Raw genomic sequence first — 21,778 nt, 5'->3', positions numbered from 1 at the left:
CTAATATTCCAATATCATTAATGCAAAACAAAATTAAAATGAAAAGGTTTTTCATTACATTCATTACTCAATGTGCTTTTAAAAATCAATGAGGACAAGAACACGTGTACTGAAGTAAGATCAAGTGCTTAGTATAGTGCCTTGCACACAGTAAGTGCCAAATAAATACCACTGATGATAATGATTAGGTAATATTCAAATGATTTTACTTACATAAGGATACAATAAGCTTACAAACATCTCCCAAGTAGACACTGAATATTTAAAGTGCATATCTGCTTTTAACGTTCTTGCCTCTTTATATCTGAATACATGAAAGGGATAAATGAGGTTCCCTTTATTTATTCCCCCCTCCAAGTCCCACAGCACTTATGCGTATATCTGTAATTTACTTCTTTATATTAATGTTTGTCTCCCCTTCTAGACCATAAGCTTGTTGTGGGCAGGGAATGTGTTTGTTTATTGTTGTATTGTGCTCTCCTAAGCACTTAATAAATATGATTGAATAAATGAATTGTTGGGAGGGTATACAAAACAATAATTTCTTATGTTTCTATTTGTGCTCTATAACAAAACAATTTTAATTGCTACAAAAATAGAAATGTAAAAGGATCCGAGAATACATGATTTTCTGTATCCAGTGGATTCTTATAATAGGATGATAGCTTGCTATATTTGATAGCATCTAAATCAGTAAATGGATGGAAATCTGTTTCTTGAGAATTGTTAGGGCTGACATTTCTCAAAATTAGTTTATAAGAACTGAGATTCACTGGGTTTTGACAGTAAACTTTTCCTTTCTTTCCTCACTTTTCTCTTTCAGACAAGTGAACCTCTGAAGAAAAATAAGCTCCCAACCTTATTAAAAATTGTTTGTGAATGAGAGCTTGCTATTTATTAAATGAACGTCTACATTTTTTTTAACAAATGATGCTAAAAAATAAATAAACTCCACTAGTTGGGAAAATTGGAGAAAGATTGTCTATTTTTCAAAAGAGATATAGAAAGCAGATATTGTTGGTGCCATCGGTTCAGTCAGATTCACAATTGCCTGAGCATTTAAACCTCACAGAATATTCTCTGGTAGCCACGGCTACCAGGCTTCTGATATTTGGCAACACTGGTTGCCAGGGCAACGGAGTCCCTGCCATTTTCTGCATTGCTGTGTAATGCTGTCCATGAAAAGCAGAGATGGAGGCCATAAACAGAACCAGATGTCATCATTTCTTTGGTGTTCGATACATTCAAACTCCCTTTCTATATTGCTTGGTAAAATGAATTTCCCAATTTAATTCACCATTTTCTTAAGAGATATGATATATTTTGAAATTTTGACCGCAGGTTTGATTTTGTATTCTGTAATTTACTTCACTTGGATTCACTTACAGGAATGTTATTCGGTTTTACTGTTGGAAACTGACATTTGTTCACTAGTATTTGGTCAAAGGAATATTACTCAAATAACTCATTTTCATTGTGGGAGCTGAAGTAATAGTTATGTTACAGATGAATGAAAAATATTCATCTGCTTAGTGGGCATCTGTTTTTTAATCATGCGGCACACCAATTGTGTATAAGGACCAATGAACCAATAAGGACAAACCTTCCAATATTCCTTTTTAATAATAGTTGCAGAAATAGTTGATTCAGTGACTTTAAAGCACAGACAACTTTTTTTGCAGGTTATAGTTCATGGAAACAAATCTTATGGAAAATGTGATTATTATAAATATAATAGGCAAGGAGTGTAATTGAATCATTAATGAAATCAGTGTGTGTGTGTGTGTGTGTGTGTGTGTGTGTTTGTGTGTCTAAATGCAAAATGTGATACTGATCCAAAATGTTGGATCTGGAATCAGTGAATCATTTAGGTGAGGTAGCTTGAATATTTTTTGGAGTCAATATATTGCCCTCCTTTTCATTTTCCTGAGTAGGAGTGACTGCTACAAACTGCAGGTGACAGAAGTTCTAGTTCATTACTTGCCAAATTTCTGTATTTTAATCCTTTCAATAGGCTTCCCTCCTCTATGTTATACCAAAAGACTGAGGTAAGATACACAGATATGATACACAGACTCTGTCCCACATGAGGCTCACAGTCTAAGCAGGAGGGAGATCAAGTATTGAATCCGCAACTGAGGCACAGAGAAGTGGTTACTTGAGAAAGGTCATCCACCAGGCAAATGGAAGAGCCAGAATTGGAACCCAGGTCCTCTAACTCCCAGACCTGTGCTCTTCCCACTAGGCCATGATGCTTCTATTAATGTCATTTCTAATGACATTTCTCAATAATTCCCAAATCAGACAAAATCACTGAGTAATACCCAGATCTCTAGTCTATTGCTCTCAGCTCACTTTTGGCAGGTTAAGAAGTATGTCATAAAGATTTGGTGTTATTCTCTGTTCTTTCCCTGAATCTCAAAGCAACCTGACAGAGGTTAAGGAGATGGACAGAAAGTCATATTGCTAGCTCTGCCGCTGGTCTGCTTTCTGACCTTTGTTTTCTCATCTGTAAACTGAGGTAGATTGCATGCTCTGCTTACTCTTAGATTGTAACTGTTGGATAGAATCTGTGACTTAGCTGATTATCTTATATCTACCTTGATGCTTTGTCTAGTGCTTAGCAAAGTGTAAATGCTCAACAGATACAACGAAAATGCTTTGGGTTGCAAAAATCATATTTTCTGTGCTGTGTTTCAACTGAAGCCACAAAGCAATTCAGGTAGTGCACAGTTGACTATGATTACCCCTAGTCTTTTAGCTAGATTCTGGCCTTCTGTAGAGAACAAGGTGAATGGATAGCTTCCAGCCAGCTCTGTCCTCTTCTTAAAGGTGACTATTATGGAGGCATCTTTGAAGACTTATGAGTTTTCCTCAGTATTCCATATGTTGGGGAAAAAGCTGTCTAAATGCACACACAGACATACATACAGGTGAATGATGGTGGATAATGATGATAGGTGACAGATGATGATGATAATGTTGACAATGGAGTCTTTCATCAGGAGTTACAGATTACTCTGGGTCCTGAAACCTGAGGACTATTCTCATGCTCATAGTTTAGGCAGAAAGAATCACACTTTTGCTGGTCATGTTTCCACTATCTGTCAAGCTATTGTATTTATTGAGGACTTACTGTGTGCAGCTTGCTGTACTAAGCTCTTGGGAGAGTACAATGTAACGAAGTTGGTAGATGTATTTCCTGGCCACAGTGAGTTTAAATAAATTACAGATCTGTATGTAAGTGCTTCGGGGCTGAGGGAGAGGTGAATAAAGGGTGCAAATTCAAGTGCAAAGGCAACACAGAAAAGGGTGGGGGAAGAGAAAATGAGGGCCTAGTCAGAGAAGTCTGCAGGGAAAACTAAGGCCCTAGAGCAAGCACTGTTCACTGGGCATGCACAATTTTTAAATGTTGGAAATTTCCAGTATCCTAAATATCAGCATAAATTATTGCAATACTTGTCTTGCTTAGCTGTTCTGGGTGTGTCTTCACTTATTTAGTGACTGTATCAATAAGTTGGTGACTATAATACTGAGTTTCCAATGCCTACTCCATGTTTATGTGTTTTGCCTTGCTTGCATGTGCTATCCCGGCAAAAGTTTCCTTAGTCTATTTTTTTTTAATGAGCAGGCTCACCAGGATTTTTTTTCATAGCTCTAATTAAAATGTAAAAGATTGTGGGAAAAGTAAGTTATGCATTTTGTTTGTTCATTAGCACAGAGTAGGGGAAATTTTTCCCTTTATTATTTTATTTGGAAATACTTGAAAGCTCCAGGAAATTATTTTGCGAGAGTTGACTAAAGCAGTGAATCACAAGAATTAAATGCATTTCAAGTTCAGTAAGTTGCAAAATTATTCACAGTTCATAAAAACAAAGTATAAAAGCTAGTTTTGCTAAGCAGAAGATTGTGGTTTTTGTAGCTGAAGGAATAGTGATAGTTGAAAATTTCAGAAATTGGGAACCTGTATTTTCATGGTAAATAAAGAATAAAGTAATTTTAATCAAAAGTTTTCATTTTCTCCAATATACAGGAATTGATACCTGAAAAGTCATATTGAAATGGAAGGAGTTGAAGATAGGTAATTAAAATTTACATGGAATTAAAAATGTTGGAGTATTCAATGATCTATTCATGTAGAACATCATTCAGCAAAAATGGTAAAGAAATTATTTTTCAGCCATATGATATGGGGAAAAAAAATCTTTTATCTGTACGTAAGTATTTATAGCACTTTAACCACTTTGACAAAATTCCCAACCTGCACATCTCGCCTTCATTTTTATTACATTAGGAATGAATTTCCCCAAATACTGAAAAATAAAATCACCCAGTTGAAAAAAATAGGAAAATGGCTATGGCATATGACATGTGGCTATGCTAATACACGGTATGCATAGGGCATAGCCAAAATGTGTCCTAGGCCCTACAGTCTCACCTGCTTGTCTTCATAACTGGATCTAAATGACTAATCACAAATGTGTCTAATATTTCCTCATGTTCAATGACAATACCAGTCATCACACCAAACCACAAGCTCTGTTCTAATATATGATTAAATGGCAAAAATTGGATGTAACATGATGAAAGAATGGGAGAATCTTCCCCCCAAATGATTTTGCGCTCCTAGAATGTAATCCAAAGGACAGCAAACAATGATATGATTAAGGAAGAAAAAGTTTAATTCATATGTATGGAAAGGACATGATGTCACTATGTTTCCCACCCTCTGCCTTACTTTAATTAACCAATCACATTTATTGAGTGCTTATTCTGTGTAGAGCATTGTAGTAATTGCTTGGGCAAGTACAATATGACAACATAGCTGAGTTGGTAGACACATTCCTTGCCCACGATGAGCTTACAGTCTAGTTTAATGTATTGTACTTGGTGTTTCTTTGAGTTTTGGCAATTTGCAGTATTTAATGTAGCAATATAAAAATGAGTAGCAAGGCTATAAGCCACTCTTCTAGATACAAATACAATGCTAATGTAAGCATTGATATGGAAAAATTAAAAGCTTAGAGGTAAGTGTTCAATAAATATGAATGAATGAATATCTTCAAACCACCAAACCTTATTTATTAAATTAATAGTTTCCAGCTTTTCCATAACGCATGTTTCTTTAAAAAAACACAATAATCTTATCAAATAACCGTACGCATTCTAACAAAGCCACAGAAATACTACAGTACATAATAATTATGGTATTTGTCAAGTGCTTACTATGAGCCAAGCACTGTACTAAGTGCTGAGCACTGTACTAAGCACTGAGCACTGTACTAAATACATATTACCAAGTCACTTACAGAGGTCCAACTTGGAGATATTCTGACCAACATTCATGTGATGCTGTAATTATGGAGGGAGCAGTGGCTGGGAGAAGAAATAACCCCTGGGTTTGAAAATATCAAGAGCACTATTCCATTTCATGTTCCTGAAAAACAGTATTCAGAAATGGTGTGTGATAGAAAGGGAAGAGAAAGAATGAAAGAAGCATTACTATAGGAAAATCCTTTCCCTCATGTCTTTCACAGCTCCAGAGATCTTTCCTTCCTGGAAATCTGTGCAAATTCAACAGTTTTCACTCGTCAGTGTGATCTACATCATGGAGCTATCATTTTAGGTCTTATTTCTTGCTAGTGCAGTGAACCTCCCTGACCCCAATACTGGTGTGGTTGTTGGGTGAACTCTGGGCTCAAGACCACATTGTTGGGAATCTTGTGCTGCCATTCAATGATGTTTGACAGTTAGGAAGGACTACTGAACTCCTCAAACAGGCTTTTGTGTCTGGCCCGGGTATCATAGCCATATGGAATATTGGATAATCAATTAATCAGTGCTACTTATTAAGTACTTCTTGGTTCCAGAGCATTGTACTAAGCACTTGGGAGCCTGGGAAATGAGAGTAACTGAATTGTGTTTTTGGATCTGCTACTTATCTGCTGTTTGACCTTGGGCAAATCAGTTAAATTCTGTGCCTCAGTTTACTCATATGTCAATTAGGTATTAAATCCTCCACCCTCCTACTTCTCTGTGAGTCCCATGTTAGACAGGACTCTTTTGACCCTGATTATATTGTATCTACCCAGCGCTTAATACAGTCCTTGGCATATAGTATTTATTTCTATAAATTCTATTTATTTATGTTGATTCAATTGATGCCTGTCTACTTGTTTTGTTCTTTTGTTGTCTGTCTCCCCCTTCTAGACTTGGAGCCCATTGCTGGGTAGAGATTGTCTCTGTTGCCAAATTGTACTTTCCAAGCCTTGGTACAGTGTTCTGCACACAGTAAGCTCTCAATAAATATGATTGAATGAAAGTAGTAAGTGCTACTATGGTGAACCCCCAACAAGCTGCCTTTTAGTTACTGTTTGTGAATCCGTGAAGAAGAAGAAGAAAGAGACTCGCGAGGCACCAAGGTGCGCTATTTGAGGCAGGTGAATGCTGGCCTGTGGGGGTAGAGCATGGAAGGAGGCGTGACTTTCTCTCCCTGTTCTACCCAATAATGGGCTTGGACCAAGCAATGACTGCCACATGAGGCCACACCGGCTACCCTAAGGCAGATAAAAGGTGCTTGCTATGAATCCCCAGGGGGTGCCTGGAGGAACACTCAGAGAAGGTAGCATACTGACAGCAGCACTGCAAAACAGCAGAAGGCAAGAACACGTGGAAGCAGAAAGAAGAAGCATTGGCAGAACAGGCTTCTTTGACCACAGACTGGTATTGGACCCTTGGTGGAGTGGCATGATTGAGTGTGTTTATATGTCACTCCCTTGCACACTGGTAAAACTAAGTAAAAAACAGTCCACAGTAACCTTGGTGATCAGAAGTGTGGTTTGACTCCACTGCGTGTCACTGAGGCTCCCTGGTTCAGTAGGGTCCTGGTCGGTATGAACTGGGGGACTGGGACATTTTCCAAGTACCATAATCGTTATTATTAATAATCATCATGTACTGATTACATTACAACAGCATTGATAGACAAGTTCCCTACTCACAAGCAGCACAGTTTAGTGGAAAAAGGAGAGGACCTTGGTTTTAATCCCCACTCTCATCAATCGTATTTATTGAGCGCTTACTGTGTGCAGAGCACTGTACTAAGCGCTTGGGAAGTACAAGTTGGCAACATATAGAGACAGTCCCTACCCAACAGTGGGCTCACAGTCTGCCACTTACCTGCTGTGTGATCTTGAACAAGTCACTTAACTTCTCTGTGCCTTGGTTCCATCATTTAATGCCTGTTCTCCCTTATACTTACGGACCCTGATTCGTTCATTCAATTGTATTTATTGAGTGCTTACTGTGTGCAGATCACTGTTCTAAGCACTTGAAAAGTACGAGTCAGAAACAGAGATGATCTCTGCCCACAGAGGCCCCACAATCCAGAAGGGGGGAGACAGGCATCAAAACAAGTAAACAGGCATCAATATAAATAATTAGTATTATGTATGTACACAGCATTAATAAAATAAATAGAATAATGAATATGTACATATAATACTAATTAATAATTATGGTATTTGTTAAGTGCTTACTATGTGCCAAGCACTGCTCTAAACGATGGGGTAGATACAAGGTCATCAGATTGTTCCACATGGGGCTCACAGTCTTAATCCCCATTTTATAGATGAGGTAAAAGAGGTACAGAGAAGCTAAGTGAATTGCCCAAAGTCACACAGCTGACAAGGGGCAGAGCTGGGATTAGAACCCACGACCTCTGACTCCCAAGTCCGGGCTCTTTTTTTTTAATGGCATTTATTAAGCGCTTACTATGTGCAAAGCACTGTTCTAAGTGCACGGGGCAGGATACAAGGTGATCAGGTTGTCCCACGGGGGGCTCACAGTCTTAATCCCCATTTTACAGATGAGGTAACTGAGGCACAGAGAAGTTAAGTGACTTGCCCAAAGTCATACAGCTGACAATTGGCGGAGCTGGGATTTGAACCCATTACTTCTGGCTCCAAATTCCAGGCTCTTTCCACTGAGCCACTCTGCTTCTCACAAGTGCTGTGGGGCAGGGAGGGGGATACAGCAGAGGGAGAGAATGGGGGCGATGGGGAGGTGGGAGGGAGCAGAGGAAAAGAGGAACTTAGTCCGGGAAGGCCTCCTGGAGGAGGTAAGCTTTCAGCATATAATAACGTTGACACTTGTTAAGCGCTTACTTTGTGCCAAGCACTGTTCTAAGCACTGGGGTATTCATTCATTCAGTCATATTTACTGAGCACTTATTGTGTGCAGAGCACTGTACTAAGCACTTGGACAATTCGGCAACAGAGACAATCCCTACCCAACAACGGACTCACAGTCTAGAAAGGGGGAGACAGACAGCAAAACAAAAGAAGTAGACAGGCATCAATCCCATCGAAATAAATAGAATTATAGATATATACACTCATTAATAAAATAAAATAATAAATATGTACAAATATACACAAGTGTTGTGAGGCGGGGAGGGGGATAGAACAGAGAGATGGAGGGGGGCGATGGGGAGGAGGAGAAGATGAAAAGGGGGGTTCAGTCTGGGAAGGCCTCCTGGAGGAGGTGAGCTCTCAGTAGGGCTTTGAAGGGAGAAAGAGAGCTAGCTTGGCGGATGTGTGGAGGGAGGGCATTCCAGGCCAGGGGAAGGACGTGGACCAGGGGTCAATCAATCAATCAATCAATCATATTTATTGAGCACCTACTGTGTGCAGAGCACTGTACTAAGCGCTTGGGAAGTACAAGTTGGCAACATATATAGACAGTCCCTACCCAACAGTGGGCTCACAGTCTAGAAGGGGGAGACAGAGAACAAAACCAAACATATTAACAAAATAAAATAAATAGAATAGATATGTACAAGTAAAATAAATAAATTGAGTAATAAATACGTACAAACATATATACATATATACAGGTGCTGTGGGGAAGGGAAGGAGGTAGGGCGGGGGGGATGGAGGGGGGAGAAGGGGGAGAGGAAGGAGGGGGCTCAGTCTGGGAAGGCCTCCTGGAGGAGGTGAGCTCTCAGTAGGGCGTTGAAGGGAGGAAGAGAGCTAGCTTGGCGGATGTGTGGAGGGAGGGCATTCCAGGCCAAGGGGAGGACGTGGACCAGGGGTTGATGGCGGGACAGGCGAGAACTGACGCCGGAAGCTGGAATGGCCTAGGAGCAAAGGTGATAAATACCTGTGGCCTCTGGGCAGAGAATCGAGACTTGCAGCAGATGACTGCAGGGCGCCTTTGTTCAGAGAGTGAGAAGCCTGCTCTGCCTGCACCTAGTGAGGAGCCCTGGGATGGGGAACTGTCCTGTTCTGCTTGACGCTCATGGGGCAGGAAGCCAGGCACATCGCCATGGGTATGTAGCACATGAATGAATTCCCACCAAGTGGAAAATCCTCGTGGGTGGGAGCTAGGGGCTTCCCCCAGGGGTGTGCAACTCAAGTGGATTCCTCCTGAGTGGGAAGTGCACACGGATGGGAGCTATGGGGGGGCCGCCCTACCACGTGCAAACAAACTGTCAGGGAATTCCACCTGGGTGGGACCTGGGGGTTCTGCCACCGCGACTAACGTATGAGTATGTTCCTCCCATTAGGGAAGCTCTAATATTACTAATTAATCACATTCCTCCCAAAAGGGAAATTCAATTCATTGCGCCTAAACAATTAAATAGTTCAATTCGCCTCGCGGAATACATTTTATGTAAAACTCAGGCTTATATAGAAGCAGCGTGATGCAGTGGAAAGAGCCCGGGCTTGGGAGTCAGAAGTCATGGGTTCTAATCCCGTCTCCCCCACATGTTTGCTGTGTGACCTTGGGCAAGTCACTTAACTTCTCTGAGCCTCGGTTACCTCATCTGTAAAATGGGGATTAAGACTGTGAGCCCCACGTGGGACAACGTGATCTCCTTAGAACAGTGCTTTGCACATAGTAAGTGCTAAACAAAAGCTATTATTATTATTATTATTATTATTAGTATTATTATTATTATTATTACTATTATTTTCATCCCCGGCCTCTCCCTCTCTCGCCAAGCCGATTACCAAATGAACCCGTCCCCTGAGGACGGGTGACAGAGACTGAGGCTAAAGGTATTTAATTCTGACATAGGAAATATCACTGAAAAATACTAATTGTTTGCAGAACTCACTAAGATTACAAAAGTTGCTAATTCCTTTGAAGATAAGAACAGAAGTCAATATTGCCTTGAATGAACTATTAAAAACTGAATGGAGCTCAAGAAAATAATAATAATAATGGCATTTATTAAGCGCTTACTGTGTGCAAAACACTGTTCTAAGCACTGGTGAGGTTACAGGGTGATCAGGTTGTCCCTCGAGGGGCTCACAGCCTTAATCCCCATTTTACAGATGAGGTAACTAAGACACAGAGAAGTTGGGTGACTTGCCCAAAGTCACACAGTTGACAATTGGTGGAACAGGGGTTTGAACCCATGACCTCTGACTCCAAAGCCCGTGCTCTTTTCACTAAACCATGCTGCTTCTCAAAAATAATAATAACAATGGCATTTATTAAGTGCTTACTATGTGCAGACCACTGGTCTAAGAGCTAGGGAGGTTACAAGGTGATCAGGTTGTCCCACAGGGAACTCACAGTCTTAATGCCCATTTTTGCAGATGAGGTAACTGAGGCACAGAGAAGTTGTGACTTGCCCAAGGTCACACAGCTGACAATTGGCAGAGCAGGGATTTGAATCCATGATGTCTGACTCCAAAGCCTGTGCTCTTTCCACTGAGTCACTCTAAGGACAAAAATCTTAGTATACAGGGTAAAAGATTAGTTAGGCATAAATTACAAAAACAAATCAAATGAATCAAAGTAGAACTATAAATCAGTAATATTAATCAGAAATGATTACTGTGTTCTTACTGTGCGCAGAGCACTGAACTAAGAACTTGGCGGAGTACTATACAAGAGTTGGCTATGTTTCCTGCCCACAAAGAGCTTACAGGCTAGAAGGGTAAACCAGTCTAAAGCAGTATGATTCTGTTATTTAATAAACTAACATGACAGTGGGAATATATTCACAGAAATAGCTTCCACAAAGTCATGAAAAATGGAAAAGCCCCCAGATCTGGTGAAAATCCTGCAGAAATCTACAGGTAAGGAAGGGCCATAATCTTCAAATGGGAAGCAGCATGGCCTAGAGGCAAGAGCACAGGCTTGGAGTCAGGACAAGGGAGCATTCTAACTCCTGGCTCCGCCACTTGTCTGCTGTGTGACCTTGGGCAAATAACTTAACTTTTCTGTGCCTCAGTTACCTCATCTGTAAAATGGGGATTAAGACTGTGAGCCCCATGTGGGACAACCTGATTACCTTGTATCTACCCCTGTGCTTAGAACAGTGCTTGGCACATAGTAAGTGCTTAATAAATACTATGATTATTAATTATTATTATTATTATTCAAATGTCTCCATTAGCCTGTCTTCAATATGTGTATCACTGGGTAAATCCCACATAAAGATTCCAAATATGCCACCATAATCATTAAGTGGACTAAGGAGGAGAGAGTTGACTGGGAAACTACCCAGACATGCAAGATTCTGGCCAGAATTCTCAAAACACTATTGATTGATCAATAATTATATATCATCCTATATAGATATTGTAATATATAATGCAATTATAGTCTTATGTTATATTATTTTATTATAGTAATCACTTTTGCACTATTTCATTCACAGTATGGTTTCAGGCTGGCACATAGCATAGCAGAACTAATCTTTGCAGCACAACAGGTACAGCAAAGTACAAAGAGCAATCCCAAGACCCAAGTACTCTGATGATCGACGTGACAAAAGCTTTTTGACACCATCAGCAAGACCAGGGCTCTGGAAATTGCTAAATAATTTGACTGTCTTGAGAAATGCACTAAAATCCTCACACTACTCCGTGATGGAATAATTGCTAGAGTCAGAGTTGAAGGTGGCTTAGGACAGTGCTTGGCACATAGTAAGTGCTTAACAGATGCCATCATCGTCATCCTCCATCACAGTAACTGAAGCAAGGTCACATGGTAGACTCAGTTCCGTTCAACAAATTCAAGGCTGCTATAATAATAATAATAATAATGGCATTTATTAAGTGCTTACTATGTGCAAAGCACTGTTCTAAGCACTGGGGAGGATACAAGGTGATCAGATTGTCCCACGTAGGGCTCACAGTCAATCTCCATTCTACAGATGAGGTAACTGAGGCAGAGAGAAGTGAAGTGACTTGCCCAAAGTCACACAGCTGACAATTGGCAGACCCGGAATTTGAACCCATGACCTCTGAATCCAAAGCCTGTGCTCTTTCCAGTGCTTAGTAACTGCACTAAGCACTGGGGTGGATATAAGCAAATCGGGTTGTACACAATCTGTCTCCCACTTCTAGACTGTGAGCCCACTGTTGGGTAGGGACTGTCTCTATATGTTGCTAACTTGTACTTCCCAACACTTAGTACAGTGCTCTGCACACAGTAAGCGCTCAATAAATACGATTGATTGATTGATTGATTGAATCCCTTGTCCCACATGGGGCTCACAGTTTTAATCCCCATTTTACAGATTAGGTAACTGAGGCACAGAGAAGTTAAGTGATTTGCCCAAGGTCACATAGCAGACAAATGACACAGCTGGGCATTCAAGTGATTATGAATTGTTTTAAAGAAACAATACAGTGCTTAGGACCAACAATTAAAACTGAAATGAACACAAATTAGCTACAAGTCCACTTGTCAGAGTTTTTCTCTAACAGAATTTAAAGTTATCCCTACTACACTTTATTATGGAGTACTCTGTATCACAGTACCCAAATAGACCAAGGTATACAAAACACACTTAGAAAGACCAGCACAGCTTTAAGTCAACTGCAAAGCTACATGATGGTTTCAAAGGGTTCCTAAAGCTTTTTACCAAAGTTAAGGTCTATAAGGTCTATAAGGCTGCTGTGTTATTCAACCTTCTACATGACTGTGAGACTTGTGCCTGCTACACAAGACACATCCAGCTTCCAGATCAGTTTCACCAACTCTGCTATGAACCGCACTCAACATGGAATGATAGAAGAAGATTAGGCACATCGAAGTGCTAGACTTTAGACAGTTTACAAGGATTAAAGCAATAGGATAACAATGCAGCTTTGCTGGAAAACTCTTTGGTCCTTTGAAGACAAAAGGTTATTGAAGCAGTTGCTATGAGGTGAACTGAGAGCAGTATGCAAAAGCCAGGAGGGCAGAATCCCATGTCCTATGGGATATGGACTGTGTCCAACCTCATCTACCCCAGTGCTTAGTACAGTGCCCGGAACATAGTAAGTACTTAACAGATACCATTCAAAAATAATGAACTTCCCTCAAGGAGGGGAATTTGGGAGCCAGTTACCCAAATTGGGGGAAAATTATTGACCATCACAGCTATGTGTCCCTCTATTCAGTAAACTATACTGTTTTGGACCTCTTGGAACGTTAGGCTCATTTGTTGCACACTGTACTGGACTGCAGGAGGGTTTGTAACTTTCAAAGGTGTTCTGTCTCAAGGTTCAGGGGATTCTTGACAGCAAAAGACAACTTAAGGACTTCTCATGAGAAGCAACATGTCCTACCTAGTGGAAAGAGTACAGGTCTGGCAGTCAGAAAACCTTGGTTCTAAACCCAGCTCTCCCAACTCTCCTCTAGATTTGAAGCTTGTTGTAGGCAGGGAATGTTTCTATGTTTCTCTTTATTGTTATACTATACTCTCCCAATTGCGTAGTACAGTGCTCTATACACCGTAAGTTCTCAATAAATGCGATTGAATGAATACAATTGAATAAATTAATTAATGCTTGTCAACTCACTTAACTTCTTAGTGCTTCAGTTATTTCATCTGTGAGCCCTATGGAAGTCAGGGACTGTGTCCATCCTGTGAGTGCCTCAGTTTCCTCATCTGAAAAAGGGATTGAGACTGTGAGCCGCAAGTGTGACAGCCTGATTGCCTTGTATGTACCCCAGTGCTTAAAACAGTGCTTGGTGCATAGTAACTGCTTAACAAGTACCATAATTACTATTATAATTATTATGTTGCATTTATCCCAGAGCTCAGTACATTGCATGACATATATTAAGTGCTTAAAAAAACACCATTAAAATAAAATGATTCCAGTAAGCCGTCAAGAGAGGGTGTTGCTTGGCAACAGCCTGTCATTTAAGGCACACGTGTAAGATCTAGTCATCGGTCTCATCATCTCAAAATTAGGATAACTCTGTATGTATACTGTAGGTATGTCATCTATACAAATATATTATATATATAATTGTGGTATTTGTTAAGTAATAATAATAATAATGATGGCATTTGTTAAGCGCTTACTATGTAAGCACTTAACGACAGAGAAGCAGTGTGCTCAGTGTAAAAGAGCCCGGGCTTTGGAGTCAGAGGTCATGGGTTTAAATCCCGGTTCCACCAATTGTCAGCTGTGTGACTTTGGGCATGTTACTTAACTTCTCTGGGCCTCAGTTACTCATCTGTAAAATGGGGATGAAGGCTGTGAGCCCCATGTGGGACAACCTAATCACCTTGTATCTGCCCCAGCGCTTAGAACAGTGCTTTGCACATAATAAGCACTTAATAAATGCCATTAATATTATTATTATTATTATGTGCCAAGCACTTTTCTAGGCACTGGGGTAGATATAAGGTAGGGTGTCCCACGTGGGGCTCACAGTCTTAATCCCCATTTTACAGATGAGGTAACTGAGGCCCAGAGAAGTTAAGCGACTTGCCCAAAGTCACACAGCTGACAACTGGCAGAGCCAGGATTTGAACCCATGACCTCTGACTCCAAAGCCCGGGTTCTTTCCACTGAGCCAGGCTGCTTCTCAAAGACTTGCCCAAAGTCACACAGCTGCCAAGTAGCATAGTGTGGATTAGAACCCACAACCTCTGACTCCCAAGCCCAGGCTCTTGCCACTAAGCCATGCTGCTTCCAGGCACTGAACTAAGCTCTGGGGTAGATTAAAAAATAATTGGATTGGAGGCAGTCTCTATCCCACTTCAGGCTCACAGTCTTAATTTTCATTACACTGCTTTGCACATAGTAAGCACTTAATAAATGCCATCATTATTATTATTATTATTATTTTACAGATGAGGTCACTGAGGCACAGAGAAGTAAAATGACTTGCCTAAGGTCACACAGCAGACAAGTGGCAGAGTCGGAACTAGAACCAAGGTCCTTCTGACGCCCAGGCCTTTGCTCTGTCCACTAGGCCATGCTGCTTCTTAGGAGGCCTTCCTAGACTGAGCCCCCTTTTTCCTCTCCTCCTCTCCATCCCCCCCGCCCCACCTCCTTCCCCTCCCCACAACACTTGCATATATTTGTAAAGATTTATAACTCTATTTATTTTACTTGTACATATTTACTATTCTATTTATTTTGTCAGTGATGTGCATATAGCCTTAATTCTATTTGTTCTGATGATTTTGACACCTGTCTACATGTTTTGTTTTGTTGTCTGTCTCCCCTGTCTAGACTGTGAGCCCATTGTTGGGTAGGGATCGTCTCTATGTTTTGCTGACTTGTACTTCCCAAGCGCTTAGTACAGTGCTCTGCACACAGTTAGCGCTCAGTAAATACGATTGAATGAATGAATGAATGAACGAGGTACAGTGAAGAGGTTAGCTGCAGTGGAGCAGAGGGTGCGGGCTGGGCTGTAGAAGGAGAGAAGGTAGATGAGGTAGGAGGGGGAGAGGTGATGGACAGCCTTGAAGCTGAGAGTGAGGAGTTTTTGCTTAATTCTTAGGTTGACAGGAAGCCACTGGAGATTTTTGAGGAGGGGAGTAACATGCCCAGAGCATTTCTGCACGAAGATAATCCGGGAAGCAGAGTGAAGTATAGACTGAAGTGGGGAGAGACAGGAGGATGGGAGATCAGAAAGGGTAGATACAAGGTCATCAGGTTGTCCCTTGTTGGGCTCACTGTCTTAATCCCCATTTTACAGATGAGGTAACTGGGGCACAGAGAAGGTAAGTGACTTGCCTTAGTGTCACTCAGCAGACAAGTGGCGGAGCTGGGATTAGAACCCACACTCTCTGACTCCCAAACCCGTGCTCTATCCACTAAGCCAAGCTGCTTCTCTAGTAAATGTTAAGTGCTATGTGCCAGGCACTGTACTAAGCGCTGTGGTGGATACAAGCAAATCCCGTGGCAAGAAAATAAATAAATCGAAACTTAAGTAGGGAGACTGGCACAGGTGCCTCTCTGCTTGACTGAACAGTAAACTGGTCGGAGAGAACCGTAGCCACAGTTTGCACACAGTAAGCACTCAATGTATATGGTTGAATGAATGAATGAATGCGTGAGGCCTTCACACAGGGTGAATGCAAAGCCAGCATGGATTTAATGGAGTCCTCCCAAAAATTCTCTCCCGAGTGCTGGATACCCCCAATCCCCCCACAAATCCCCCGTGGGGTCCTCATCCCCTCTAAGGGAGGAGCGAGCCGCCCCCTGAGCCCCAAACCGGTAGGCAGGAGGCTTATCTCATAATAATAATAATAATAATGGTATTTGTTAAGCGCTTACTATGTGCAAAGCACTGTTCTAAGCACTGGGGAGGTTACAAGGTGATCGGGTTGCCCCACAGGGGGCTCACAGTTTTAATCCCCATTTTACAGATGAGGTAACTGAGGCATGGAGTTAAGTGACTTGCCCAAAGTCACACAGCTGACAGTTGATGGAGCCGGGATTTGAACCCATGACCTCTGACTCCAAAGCCTGTGCTTTTTCCACTGAGCCACGCTGCTTCAACCTATCCCAGATAGGTTGGGATACCTATCCCTATCCCATACCTATCCCAGAGCATAGTAGAATGCCTGAGACATAGTAAATGCTTAACAAATACCACAATTATCAACATTATCAGGCAATCAATCATTTGTATTTATTGAGCATTTACTGTGTGCAGAGGAATGTATTAAGCACTCATTTCCTCTTTTCCCACTCTCTGCTGCATCACCTTAATTCTCTCCCTTTAGTCACCCCTTCCTCAGTCCCACAGCCCCTACATACATATCTGTAATTTTTATATTAATGTTTGTCTCCTCCTGTAGACTCTGAGCTTGTTGTGGGCAGGAAATATCTACCCACTCTATTGTATTGTACTCTCCCAAACACTTAGTACAGTGCTCTGCACAAAGTAAGCATGCAATAAATATGATTGATTGACATGCTAGGTAGAGTATAATAAAAGAGAGTTCGTAGACATGTTCCCTGCTCACAGTGAACTTACAACCTACAGGAGGATAAAGAGAATAACCTATGGAGCACCATTTGTTTTAAAACTCTAGTGTTCTTCTTGTCCCAAATTTGTTTTTCTAATTGTATGCTTTGCCAGTGGTAGGGCACTGAACTGGCAGTAGAATTTAATGATATGATGAATTTCAATCATTGTTGATTAAAATCTTTGATTATGTGTTTCCTGAGTCATGTCACCTCAGCATTTTTAAGATTTATCAACCTGTGCCTCAAGATCAGTCATCAGTATATGTAGTTCTGGAAGACTGTCTCAGTAGGTTCCAATGGTCCCTGTCTGTAGTCAGTTAATTGTGTGATTTGAGGATGGATCAGGAGCATTCAATTCCAGATAAATTCTTACATTTTCAAGCATGTCAGCATAGAATTGATTCAATGATTCAATTCACCATCCTGATTCACTCTCTTCCACTGGTGAAGACAAGAAAGACAGTGCTCTGAAGACAAGAGACATATAGGGAACCTTCAACTCTGATTCAACTACCCATTAACACTGTGAAGCAGCCTAATGATCCTGGTGAATTTTTCAAACAACAAAATTTGCCTAGTAATTGCTGAAGCCTGGGTGTATTAGTGGTGCTAATTGCATTTGTATGTTCTCATTATGGACCCAATTGCATAACTATAGTTTATCACTAATAAATGCAGTAAAGCCAACATATGTTTTATATTAATCAAAAACATTTTTACCTAAAATTCCCTATTTTGATGTTAGTTAAAATGTGCAATGATAATTTAATCCTCCATTTCAACTCTCTTAGTAGAAGCCCCAGTTAATTTTTATCCATGCACTTTTGCTTATGAGTAGTATATGTAGCAAATGAAACTCATAATGTCTGTCATTTAAGTTCATAACCATGAGGATAAGTTAACAAGGTCCTCTTGAGTTGATAATAACTGAAGTTCTACTTGTGGAGCTTTTTACCAAACTGAAATTAAAAAGTAATTACAATTCAGTTTAACTGATTCATATTGTACTTCTAAACTAGACCTCTGTCTTACAAAGGATGCTATATTTAACACCTGTCTTTTCAAAGTGGATAAGGGAAATTCCTTTTGGACTAGGGCTGAGCAATCTTTTTTTTTTTTCTGGAAGCTCCCTGTGGGCAGAGAATAAGTCTACCAACCCTGTTATATTGTACTCTCCCAAGTGCTTAATACAGTGCTCTTCATACAGTAAACACTCAAAAATATGATTTATTAATTGACTCACCTATCTCTGAATGGGTGACCTGATCTGCACATTTTGCAGAGAAACTAAGCACTGCCTGAAGTTTTGCAGAAAGGAAAAGGAAAGAGCAAATGATTGGTGTACGCTAACTTTCCCCTTCTGCTTCTTGCCCTCCACCTTGTCTTGTTTCTCTCCTCCCTCTCCTTTTCACGCAGTTATGGTTCAACTCATTCCTTTCTTCTTCCTTTTTCTCTACATCCTCCCTTTTCAACTTTTCTAGTCTAAAAAATCAGGATGGTGAATTGGCCCTACTGGCCAATTTAATTTCTGTTCATTCCATTTCCATCTCTGGTTTCTTTGCCAAATTTCAATAGCCATTGGAATTGAAACAATAATCTAAGTTTCATGGATTTCTCATAAAGAAACTGTGAAGCTTAACAAGAACATATGAAACTCTGGGGATGTAGAGGATATAATGAAAAATATTAATATAATGTTACACAAAAAGGGCCATAAATTAAAATGTTCAGTGGAAAACGTTTTCAAATTATGTTACAAAGTTTACAGAATTATTTTAAAAGAATGTATCATGTACAGCCGCAATTGCTGAATTTTGAACTTCTGAAGCTTGCTTTAATTTTCAAAAGTAACAATGTCATCCTGATGAAAATAACTTCAAACAAAACCAAAGGTTAATGTTCATATTAAAACAAATAACTTGAGCTGTGTAGAGATGTCACATCAGTACTCCAAGTGAAATTTAAAAAGCTATATGAACTATTGAGGTATTAAGTTAATTTTATACATTTAGCTGGGATATTGTGCTAGGATGATTTATCACATTGATATTTTAGTATTTTCAGACCATTGTACATCAAAGTGGAGCTTTCATCAATCAATCATATTTACTGAGTACTTTGTGCAGAGCACTGTACAAAGTGCTTGGGGGAATAAGATATAACAGATTTGGTAGACATGTTCTCTGCCCTCAGGTGCCAAGTGATGACTATGATTTCAGATGACGCTCATATATCTGAGTAGGACATTTCCATTTTCAAATCATCTATGTGTACTAAAGTAAATAAGATAGTTATCTGCATGTATGATTATATGACTTAGTATGCTATGTTTCTAAAATAAATTTGTAGTAGCATGGCCTAGTGGAAAGAGCTCTGGCCTGGGAGTTGGAGGACTGGTTTGTGTGATCTTTGGAAAGTTAACTATAGTGCCTCAGCTCCCTCATCTACAAAATGAGGATTCAATATCTGTTCTCCCTCCTGCTTAGATTGTGAGCCCCATATGGGACCTGATCATCTTATTTCCATCCCAGCATTTTGTTCAGAGTTTAACAAATACCACAAATATTATTACGCCTGCAGAGGTACAGATTACTGCATCAAAATACCTTGAAAATGACCAAGTGTTTGTTCAAGCAGATTATATCTGACCCCATCATTAAAAACACTTGCATAAGAGAACCAAAAGCTGCTATTAAAAAAGATTCTGTGCTTTATATCCTCTTTATAAGTGTGATACTTCCTAGACCGTGAGCCCATTGTTGGGTAGGGATTGTCTCTGTTGCAGAATTGTACTTTCAAGCGCTTAATACCATGTTCTGCACACAGTAAATGCTCAATAAGTGCAATTGAATGAATGAATGAAAGAAAATGTGCAGCAATTCTTTCTCATCAGAAGATAATTAGTTCTTAAATGGTTTCCTGCTGGGCTATTTTTCTGATTGTGGTCATGATGCGCTGTGAGTCGTATCATCTTCTATTGCATGTATTGTCTTCTCTACTTCATGTTGCAGGTATGTAATAAGGGACAAGAAAGAGAGAGACTAGATAGACAGCACAGTTCTGCTTGTCTTGTTACTTGCCTCTCCATGAAGCTCTATCCTGCTCTCTTTGACATGGCAGAGTGAAGATGAGGTGGCTTTCGAAGGTTTTCCCACTCCTCTGTTGCTAGAGTGTAAACCTCACCTTCTGGCAGGGACCGTCTCTGTATGCTGCTAACTTGTACTTCCCAAGCACTTAGTACAGTGCTCTGCACACAGTAAGTATTCAATAAATATGATTGAATGAATGAATGGAAGGCATTTTTTCATCAGGATTTGACCCAACCCTAATACTTGGTGAATCAGGGATCTGAATCCTTTTCATTGACCTCTTTTGGTGGACCAAGTCAGGGTCTCAAGCTCAGTGGAAAGAGCATGGGCTTTGGAGTCAGAGGTCATGGGTTCAAATCCCAGCTCTGTCAATTGTCAGCTGTGTGACTTTGGGCAAGTCACTTAACATCTCTGTGCCTCAGTTACCTCATCTGTAAAATGGGGATTAAGACTGTGAGCCCTACATGGAACAACCTGATCACCTTGTAAGCTCTCCATCACTTAGAACAGTGCATTACACATAGTAAGTGCTTAATAAATGCTATTATTATTATTATTATTATCTGAGTCATTAGTTCCTTATTTCAATAAGGCTATTGTGGTATTGATACAGACTGCCTTAAAACGTTTTCCTCAGAAATTTGATACTGAGCCACCTTAAGATTTGTATGGCATTTTTAATAGCCTGGTTGTCTCATGTCTTGTCTTATGCTGTCGAGTCATTTCTGACCTATAGAAACTATACCACACATCTCTTTCAGAATGCCCCACCTCCATTTGCAATCATTCTGGTAGTGTATCCATAGAGATTTCTTGGTAAAAACACAGAAATGGTTTACCATTGCTTTCTTCCATGCAGTAAATTTGAGTCCCTGCCCTCGACTCTCTCCTATGCCACTGCTGCCCAGAACAGGCGAGTTTTAACTTGTAGCAGATTGCCTTCCACTCACTAGCCACTACCCAAGCTAGGAATGGAATAAGTATGCCTCTGCTTGACTCTCCCTCCCGTAGCTGAGACTGGTAGAGTACTGCATTGGAAACTCTCCAGGTGTGAATCTGAGAGCTGGGCTGCCTGTCTACCACATCCTAAATAAAGAAAACAAATAAATGAAGTGAATTCATATTTTCTATCACATCTCTTTAATGTTTAGAGATATATCTGCCTTGTTGGCAGATTTGAGGAGGCTGTGCTGAAGGTGATGTTCTTCACATGTTTAGATTTTGCTCTACAAATAGATATATGTTCATATTTCTGTATCCATCCCGATTTGCTTGTATTCACTCCAGAGCTAAGTACAGTGCCTGTCACATAGTAAGTACTTAACAAACACCACAATTATTATTCTTATTATTCTTGTTATTACTCAAGTTTGTTCTTCAGACATCAGCGAAAAGAATTACCTGCAAAGCTGAAGTTGAGATATTTAATTGGTTTCTGAAAAGGACCCAGTA

The 21,778-nt window shown here is 40.3% G+C and overlaps 1 non-coding gene across 1 annotated transcript; it reads right to left on the bottom strand.

Annotated features, from left to right (window-relative positions):
- Positions 1–21,249: 21,249 nt before the first annotated feature.
- Positions 21,250–21,392, bottom strand: LOC119924604. The gene has a single exon (XR_005449308.1). It is a non-coding gene; the product is annotated as a small nucleolar RNA SNORA7 (small nucleolar RNA).
- Between the last annotated feature and the right edge of the window lie 386 nt (positions 21,393–21,778).

Source organism: Tachyglossus aculeatus, chromosome 2 (genome assembly GCF_015852505.1).
Source record: "Tachyglossus aculeatus isolate mTacAcu1 chromosome 2, mTacAcu1.pri, whole genome shotgun sequence".
NCBI classification, from domain to species: Eukaryota; Metazoa; Chordata; class Mammalia; order Monotremata; family Tachyglossidae; genus Tachyglossus; species Tachyglossus aculeatus.
Note: the sequence above shows the minus strand (reverse complement) of the source record. Positions and strands in the feature narration are given on the sequence as shown.